The 8,974-nt window shown below is 45.8% G+C and overlaps 1 pseudogene; it reads left to right on the top strand.

The window, feature by feature from the left end:
• Nucleotides 1-2,917: 2,917 nt before the first annotated feature.
• On the top strand, nt 2,918-5,777 carry LOC143381564 (RNA exonuclease 5 pseudogene; annotated as a pseudogene).
• Nucleotides 5,778-8,974: the final 3,197 nt, after the last annotated feature.

Raw genomic sequence — 8,974 nt, forward strand, 5'->3', positions numbered from 1 at the left:
ATGCTATGATGTTTGTGGGGGGGTCCCTGCCTTCTCCAAAGAATGTATAAAACTGCTGCAAACCCTGGGCTCGGGGCCTCTCAGCGTCACCAGTTGCTGTGTGCGCCCAGAGGACCCAGCCAGCTCGCAACAGACACCTCTTTGCTGCTTACATCGATCCTGGTCTCTGGTGGTATTTTGGGGGTCCAGAATTCGAGCCTAAAACCTCCCTCCTCCTCTCTCCCCTTTTCCCTATCTAAAGCTCATCTATTTTTCCCATGCTCCCCACAACCCGTCCCCATTATAAATCACCATCCTTGTATCAGACAATACATTCAGCATTTGGATTTTTAGGGCCGGCCTACTTCACTCAGCATTTTATTCTCCAACTTCATCCATTTACTTGCAAACGCCATGATTTTTTTTTCTCCTTTAATGCTGAGTGATATTCCATTGTGTATATATGCCACATTTTCTTCATCCATTCATCTAATGAAAGGTATACCCAGGTTGGTTCCACAATTTAGCTATTGTGAATTGTGCTGCTGTAAACATTGATGTGGCTGCGTCGTTGTAGTATGCTACTTCTAAATCCTTTGGGTATAACCCGAGGAGCGGGATACCTGGATCCAATGGTGGTTCCGTTATGAGGCTTCCAAGGAATCTCCCTACCGCTTTCCATATTGGCTACACCAATTTTCAGTGCCACCAGCAATGTGTGAAGGTGCCTTTGCCCCCGACTTCCCTGCGAAAACTTATTGTTGTTTGTATCCTTAAGAGCTGCCATTTTTACTGGAGAGAGATGAAATCTTAGAGTGATTTTTTATTTGCATTTCTCTAATTGCCAGAGATGTTGAACATTTTTTCATAAATTTGTTGATTGACTGTATATCATTTTCTGAGAAATGTCTGTTCAGTTCTTTGGCCCATTTATTCATTGGCTTATTTGTTTTTTCGCTATTAAGAGTTATGAGTTCTTTATAGAGATTTTTATATATAGTTAGATAGATAGATATAGATGAGTGCTCTATCTGATTTGTGTGTGGTAAAAATTTCCTCCTATTCTGTAGGCTCTCTGTTCACCTCACTTATTGTTTCTTTTGCTGCAAAGAAGCTTTTTAGTTGGAATCCATCTGATTTGTTGATTCTTGATTTTATTTCTTGCACTATAGCAGTCTTATTAAGGAAGTTGGGGCCTAATCTCACATGATGAAGATTAGGGCCTACTTTTTCTTCTGTTAGACCCAAGGTCTCTGGTTTAATTCCTAGGTCCTAGTTCCACTCTGGATTGAGTTCTGTGCATGGTGAGAGACTGGGGTTTTAATTTCATTTTGTTGCCTATGGATTTCCAGTTTTCCCAGCACCGTTTGTTGAAGAGGCTATCTTTTCTCCAAAGTACGTTTTGGGCACCTTTGTCTGATAGAAGATAATTGTAATTTAGTGGGTTAGTCTCCGTGTCCTCTATTCTGTACCATTGGTCTACCAGTCTGTTGATATACACAAGGGAATGTTACTCAGCAATAAAAGAGAATACCATCATGGCATTTGCAGGTAAATGGACGGAGATGGAGGAGATGATGCTAAGTGAAGTCATCCCAAACCAAACAAACGAATGCCAAGTGTTTTCTCTGATATAAGGAGTCTGGGTTGGGGAGCATGGGAGGAAGAGATGAACTCTAGATAGGGGAGAGGAGTGGGAAGGGAAGGGAGGGGGCAGGGGGTTAGAAATGGTGGTGGAATGTGATGGACATCATTATCCAAACTACACGTATGAAAACATGAGTTGGTGTGAATATACTTTATCTACAACCAGAGATGTGAATAATTGTGCTCTATACGTATAATACGAGTCGTAATGCATTCCGCTGTCATATATATATATATAAAAAAAAAACTGAATAATTAAGCTAAAATAAAATGGATAGAATAGAGAAAATAGTGGTTACCGGAGCGCGGAAAGGGCGTAGGGCTGAGAACAGGGCAAGAGGATGGTTAATAGTTATGGGGGATGCCCTTGGATAAGAGAAATGACTGACTTTTAGTATTCCACAGCATGGTAGGATAGCTGTGATTGACAACAATATTAAATATTTCAAAACAGCTGATTGGGGGTGTATCTCAGTGGTAGAATAATTGCTGAGTATGTACAAGGCCCTGGGTGCAATCCTCAGTACCGGAAGGGGGAAACCTGATAGGGTTTGGAACGTTCCCAATACAAAGGAGTGATACAGGTGTGAGTGACATATATGCCAATTAACCTGAACTGATCATTACGCCTGGAACACAAGTATTAAGAAGCCACACTGAAAAGAACCCAATAAGTTCAATGAACCCATTCACACTACGGGGCAAATGGCAAAGTACCCCTTAATGTGTTCTGATGAAAGAGAAACTAAACTGGACTTTGGGAGGAGGAAAGACCTGGGTTCTTGTACGGTAATCCTTTTTTTTTCCCCCCCTTTGGTACAGGGAATTGAAAACAGGGGCACTCAATCACTAAGTCACATCCCCAGCCATATTTTGTATTTTATATATATATATTTTATCTTGAAACAGGGTCTCACAGGGTTGCTTAGCGCCTCTCTAAGTGGCTGAGGCAGGCTTTGAATTCACGATCCTCCTGTCTCAGCCTCCAGAGCCGCTGGGCTGTCATCCTCTCTTTCATTTTAGTAGTCATTTTACCTACATAGGCCTCAAGCACGTATTAGCAAACTTAGGTCAAATTTGTTTTCTGCTCCCTGTGTTTTACAGTAATGTTGGGGAACTCGTGATTGTAGGGGTACAGAAACACTGAAGACCTTTAGTTATTTTTGTCTTTACGCTTTTTTTCTTTTCCTTTTTCAAGTCTTTGCTACATATACAGCACAATTCTGAGAAAATATGAAACCCAGGGCACGGTCCTGTCCCCTGGAACTTAACGAATCTGGGTAAAGAAACCATGAAACTACTGGAAGGTAATGCACTGTAAAGGTCCCCCAAAGGCAATACGCTGGAATACAAAGGGAAGATTTGGCTGAAGTTGCAACAGGGGTCCACTGGATGCTTTGACTACATCCCTTGTCGCTTTGAAACTTACATGTCTGTTTCTCTTTTCCCCAACCTTCTCCTCCCTGATCTTCTTTGCCCTAACCTTCTCCTCCTGATTTTCTTTCCCCTACACTTCTCCTCCCTGATCTTCTCATTTTCTTTTCCCTAAACTTCTCCTCCCTGTTCTTTTCCCCCTCCCTGATCTCCTCCTCTGGGCTCTCCTTTTCCCTAATCTTTTCCTTACCTGATCTCTCCTCCCTAATCTCACTTTCTCTGAATCACCTCTATAAAAACCCCCTCCTCCTGCTGATGTGAGAACCATTGTTTCTCCCTTGCTGGTCAAGCAAGAAACCATCCTTTTTCCTTCTCAAGAACGTTTTCTCTTGCTGGATTGGCATCCAGGCAGGGACAGCTTTCTACTTTCCAAGGACAGCGTTCCACAACAAGGACTCACGTACAGGATCGTGGAGCCAGAGAAGGAGAAGACGGGGAGGCTGAACAGCCAGAGGAGACGGGTCCCCGCCTGGCTGATGGGGACGCCCGAGGTAAGGATACCCCGTTCGGATCTTGTGGACAGGCAGCCCGAGCCCAAGCCCAAGAGAGCCCGGTTGAGTGGCATCGTAATGGCTGAAAACTGTGAAATAACCCACGAACAGCTATGTGAGTTGCTCAAGTACGCGGTTCTGGCTGAACCCGTTATTGAGAGACCCAGGTGGTGCCAGCTTCTGCACGGAAAGCAACTGAGCAGAACAGTGGTGGTCATCCTTCAAGGGATGAGTCAACTCCACTTCTACAGGTTCTATTTGGAGTTTGGATTTCTCCGGAAAGCCTTCAGACACAAGTTCCGCTTGCCTCCTCCATCATCTGCTTTTCTCGCTGATGTTGTCGGGCTACCAAATCAAAGGGCTGGACATCTGCCTAAGACCATGGGAGGATCTTTACCGTCTGCCAGTACGAAACCCAAGGTCGACCTGCAGAATGACCCGGTCATTCGAAAGTATGGCTCTCAGAAGGTGGGCTTGCTGCGATGCCTTCTGACAGAGGAGGAAATGAGAACATTTGACTTTCCGTTGCCAGGTTCTCCCGGCTGTGAGAACTTTGTAACTACCAGATGTAACGCGTCTGTGACAGAGAACAGCCCTCTCTTTGGGCTGGACGGAGAAATGTGCATCACGTCCAAGGGGAGAGAACTGACACGCATCTCACTGGTTGCCGAAGGAGGCTCGTGTCTTATGGACGAGTTGGTGAAGCCGGATGAGGAGATTGTAGACTACGCCACCTGCTATTCAGGGATCACGGAGGAGATGCTGAAGCCGGTGACGACGAAACTGAAAGACGTTCAGGGGCGGTTAAAAGCACTGCTTCCTCCTGATGCGGTGTTGGTAGGGCACTCCTTAGACGTGGATCTCCGAGCACTGAACATGATCCACCCATATGTTATCGACACCTCGTTGCTTTATGCCAGGGAGCGGGGCAGAAGATTCAAGCTAAAGTTCTTAGCCAAGGCTATTTTGGGAAAGGACATTCAACGTTCGGAAAGGGACGGTCACGATCCCACAGAGGACGCTACCGCGACCCTTGAATTGGCTCAATTCTTCCTCAAGTATGGCCCAAAGAAGACGGCAGAACTCAATCTGGAGGCGCTGTGGAGAGCCCAAGACCCAAGAAATGTCAGAGAAAAGTTCCAAAGTTACAGCTACAGAGGTGCTTTAAGTTGTTTCGATTCGGTGCATCAGAAGCTCCTTTTTGTATCCCGAGAGACAGATGATATTGAGCTCCCTTCCCCTGAAGATTGTGAAAGTGTCAGGTGCCTTTCCAACAGAGAGGTCTTTGAGCAGGCCAGAAGGCAAGTGCGCCTGTACCCCTTCAGCATTATTCGGTTCTCTTTGGAGCCTTTTTCACCTCTCGTCACTGAGGAAGTGGACAAAAGGATGCGGATCAAGTGGACAGAGATGTCAACTATCTATGCTGGGCCACTGAGCAAAGATTGCAACCTGAGTGCTCTGAAGAGGCTGTTTAGGAGCTTCGGCCCAGTTCGCGCAATGACTGCTGTCCTGGAAACGCATCAGCCTCATCTCTCTGTAGAGTATGAAGTCCTGGAAGCTGCCCAGCTGGCCATCGAGAGCTTGAATGGCGTTCTGGTGGAAGGTGTATACATAAAGGTACAGAGACCTGTGACAGAGCTCACTCTCGACTGCGACACACTCGTTAGGGAGCTGGAACTAGATTCTGAGAACCGAGCCACTATTTACCTGTCCGGAGTTAGTAAAGATTTCTTAGGACATACTCAGGAACTGCCGAACCTCTTTGGTGGCCTGGAAGCTGTGATCGTGCCTCCAGATGCTCAAAGCGGAAGACAGGAAAAATACTGTTTCCTGAAGTTCAAAACTTCTGGCAACGCCCAGAGGGCCCTCCATGTCCTCACAGGCAAGGACTGGAAGCTGAAAGGCAGGCAGGCCCTAACCCCCAGGCACCTGCACGCGTGGCTTAGGGGCTCACCACCTGAATCAAGAAGGCCCGCAGGTCTCAGAGCGAGACCTCCTCCCTCGGAGCGGGAGACCTTGCAGAACTCGAAGGCGGAAAACGCAAAGAGGGCAGCCTGGCGTTGGAGCCGCAAGATTGGAAGGCTCTACCGAAGCCTGAGCCCGGGCACCCTTTGCGTCATCCTCCTGCCAGGAACCACGAGCCCTCATGGATCTCTCTCTGGCCTGGGACTCATGGGAATAAAAGATGAAGAAGAGGAAAGCACCGGCCCAAGCATGGGTTTGTGAGTCTCATCCTTCCTGGGCGATGGTGGAGAAGACGGGTCAGGCTGCAGCTTCTCCAAGAGACTGCTGGGCCTCTTGGTTCAGTGGACGGCTTTGTGTGGGAAGTTGGTGTGCCGGCTAACGGGTCTAATCCATTGACATGGCATGCACAGGTTTTCGATAAATGCCTAAAATTCAAGCCTTCCTCATCTTAAGACAGGGTGGGTGGGGGGAAGTGGGAGACTAAATCAAAAAAAGACGCCACACTGTGCCCCATGAGTCTGTACAATTACTATGTGCCAATTGAAAAAAAAAAAAATTTATATAATTTTATATATGATTAAAAATAAAGTAAAATGGAAACAAAATAAATACAACTTATAATTAAACCAAAATAAATGTAAACGTGTTTGATATCTCGAGACGTTTAAAATTCTACTCATGCTATGTGACATTTTAAAAGTGTGATGGGATGGGATCTGAGTGGAGCGAATGAGCCCGGTGGTTATGTGGTTGAGTCTCGGAAACTGGTAAGGCTTGCAGCGTGGCTGACCAGCTAACTGAAGGGCAGATTGCAGAATTCAAAGAAGCTTTCCCACTCCTTGACAGGAACGGGGATGGAACTGTACTAGACTAACAAAGGAATTGGGAAGTGTAATGAGACGGTCTCTTGGGTGGAATCCCACAGAAGTCGAGTTTCAGGACGCGATTAAGGGAGTAGCTGCTGGTGGTAATGGCAAAATTGACTTCCCTGAATTTCTGACAATGATGGCAAGAAAAAGGAAACACAGACAGAAGTAGGGCACGATGTAACATGTGGGGCATGTTGCATCGGAAAGGAGGAAAGCGAACTTACTGCCCTCTTCCGGGTGGGTCCTGGGGCCACCTGTGGCTAAGAAAGCGCCTGGGGATCAGCCAGAAGGCGTTGCCTGGGTTGTGAGGAAAAACCAGACGACCTCTAGGATAGGCTCAGAACCCTTTAGCTCTCTGGACAGCTCGGGTCTCCCATTATGGCCAGTGAGATGGGTGTACACGTGAACTCACCCCACCCTGCTGACCTTTGTCCTGATTGGCTCCTGTGCCTTGTATTAGCTGTGTGTGTTTTCTCAATAAACTGAGATCCTGCTTTGACTGGTCTCCCTGGCTTGTCTGATTGTCCTCCCGTGGGGAAGGGCTGGGTGCTGGGGAAGGGGGGGCGCGGCGGTCAGTCGGCCCTTCCTTTCTTGGTTCCTCATGGTCAGGGCGTGCTCTGTGACCATGCAGGTCAGGAGGGAAGCGGGTGGGGTGGGGTGGGGCTAAAACCCCCCGACATCTGGCGCCCAACGTGGGGCATTAAGAAGTCGGTTCACCAAAAGTGATACTCCTATCCCCAAGCCAAGCCAAGAGAGTTTTGAGGTAGGGGTCTCCCTGGAAAGATGGGGCAATCTCACACTAAGTACGGCGACCAGTTTTGGGAAACCCTTGTTGAGGATCGACTTTGGTCGCAGCGAGTCAGTCCTCTCACTGCCCGGGAGGAGAAAGGCTTAAAACCTCACTCTGACAATGGCCTCCTAGACCCTTCTGGTGCCTGGCCTGGTCCTCTGGGTCCCGCACCAAGTGCTCTGGTCCTGGAACATGCGGTAGACAAGTCGGGAAGGGGAGCGGCCTATGCCTATGTTGTCACCCCTCCTTCAAGGAAATTCTCCACCCTCTTGTGCAAACCTGGAAAAGCTGGTTAAGCTGCCTTCTTGCAACACCAGTGATGACTCACCCCCATTGTGTACGGCCCTGTCTTGTTAAGACCAGCGATGAGATGACTCACCCCCATTTTGTATAGATTTCTTGGTAAATGCTAACCCTGGGGCAATAGACAGGCCTTATGGTATTCCTGGGAGGCCCAAGATTTATTTACAGAAGCTCAATTCACAGTAGCTAAACTATGGAACCAACCTAGGTTGGATAAAGAAAATGTGGTATATAATATTTGATGGAATATCACTCAGTTTTAAAGAAGAAGGGAATTATGGTATTTCCGGGTAAATGGACGGAGTTGGAGAATATCATGCTAAGCGAAATAAGCCAGGCCCATAAAACCAAAGGCCGAATGCGTTCTCTGATATGTGGATGCTAATTCACAGTCAGGGCCAAGGTGCTAGGGAAGAATAAAGTTACTTTAGATTAGGTAGAAGAGAGTGAAGGCAGGGGAAGGATATAGAGATAGGAAAGTTAGTAGAATGAAACAGACATTATTACCTCACTTACACATATGACTGCATGAGCAATGTGATCTGACAACGTGTACAAGGAGAAAAATGAGAAATTAGACCCTATTTATTTATGATATATCAAAATGCATAATTGCATTCTACTGTCATGTATAACTAATTAAAGCAGATTTTAACGATTTTTTTTCAAAAAAGAAAATTCTACTCATTCAAGAAAGAAATCCATAGTCACTGCCCTCTTTTTTGACAAAATTTATTGACAAAATACATGTGGTCAGTTACGCTTAAGTTGCATAACATGATATTTTGCTATACGTAAATGCTGTGAAATAATAGCTCAAATCATCTGACATATCTATCACTTCAGAATAGTTAACATTTTCTTTTCTTTGTTCGATTTTTGTGGTGAGAACACCTACGGTCTACCAATCAAGGAAAGTCCAGGACCAGATCGATTCTCAGCCGAGCTCTATAAGACCTGCCAAGGAGAATTAACACCAGTACTGCTCAAAACGTTTCGTGGAATATGAAAAGGAGAGAACCCTTCCAATCTCATTCTCTGAAGCTGATATCACTCTGATACCAAAACCATACAAACACACATCAAGGAAAGAAAACTTCATACCAATATCCACGGTGAACATCGATACAAAAATTCTCAGTACAATTCCGGCAAATAGCATATAGAAACATATTAAAAAGATAGTGTGCCACAATCAAGTGGGGTTCATATACAGAAATCAATAAACATAATTCATCACATCAATATACTTAAAAACAAGAATAGTATGATCATCTCAATAGAGGCAGATAAAGCATTTGACAAATACAGCACCCTTCGTGTTCAAAACACTAGAAAAACTAGGAATAGAAGGAACAGACCTCAACCTCATAAAAGCTATCCATGCAAAACCCAAGGACAGCATCATCCTAAACAGAGAAAAATTGAAAGCATTCCCTCTAAAAACTGGAACAAGGATGTCCTCTTTCAAATGAGTAGACTTTGCTAAGGCACTT

This window comes from Callospermophilus lateralis, chromosome 15 (assembly GCF_048772815.1).
Source record: "Callospermophilus lateralis isolate mCalLat2 chromosome 15, mCalLat2.hap1, whole genome shotgun sequence".
NCBI lineage: Eukaryota > Metazoa > Chordata > Mammalia > Rodentia > Sciuridae > Callospermophilus > Callospermophilus lateralis.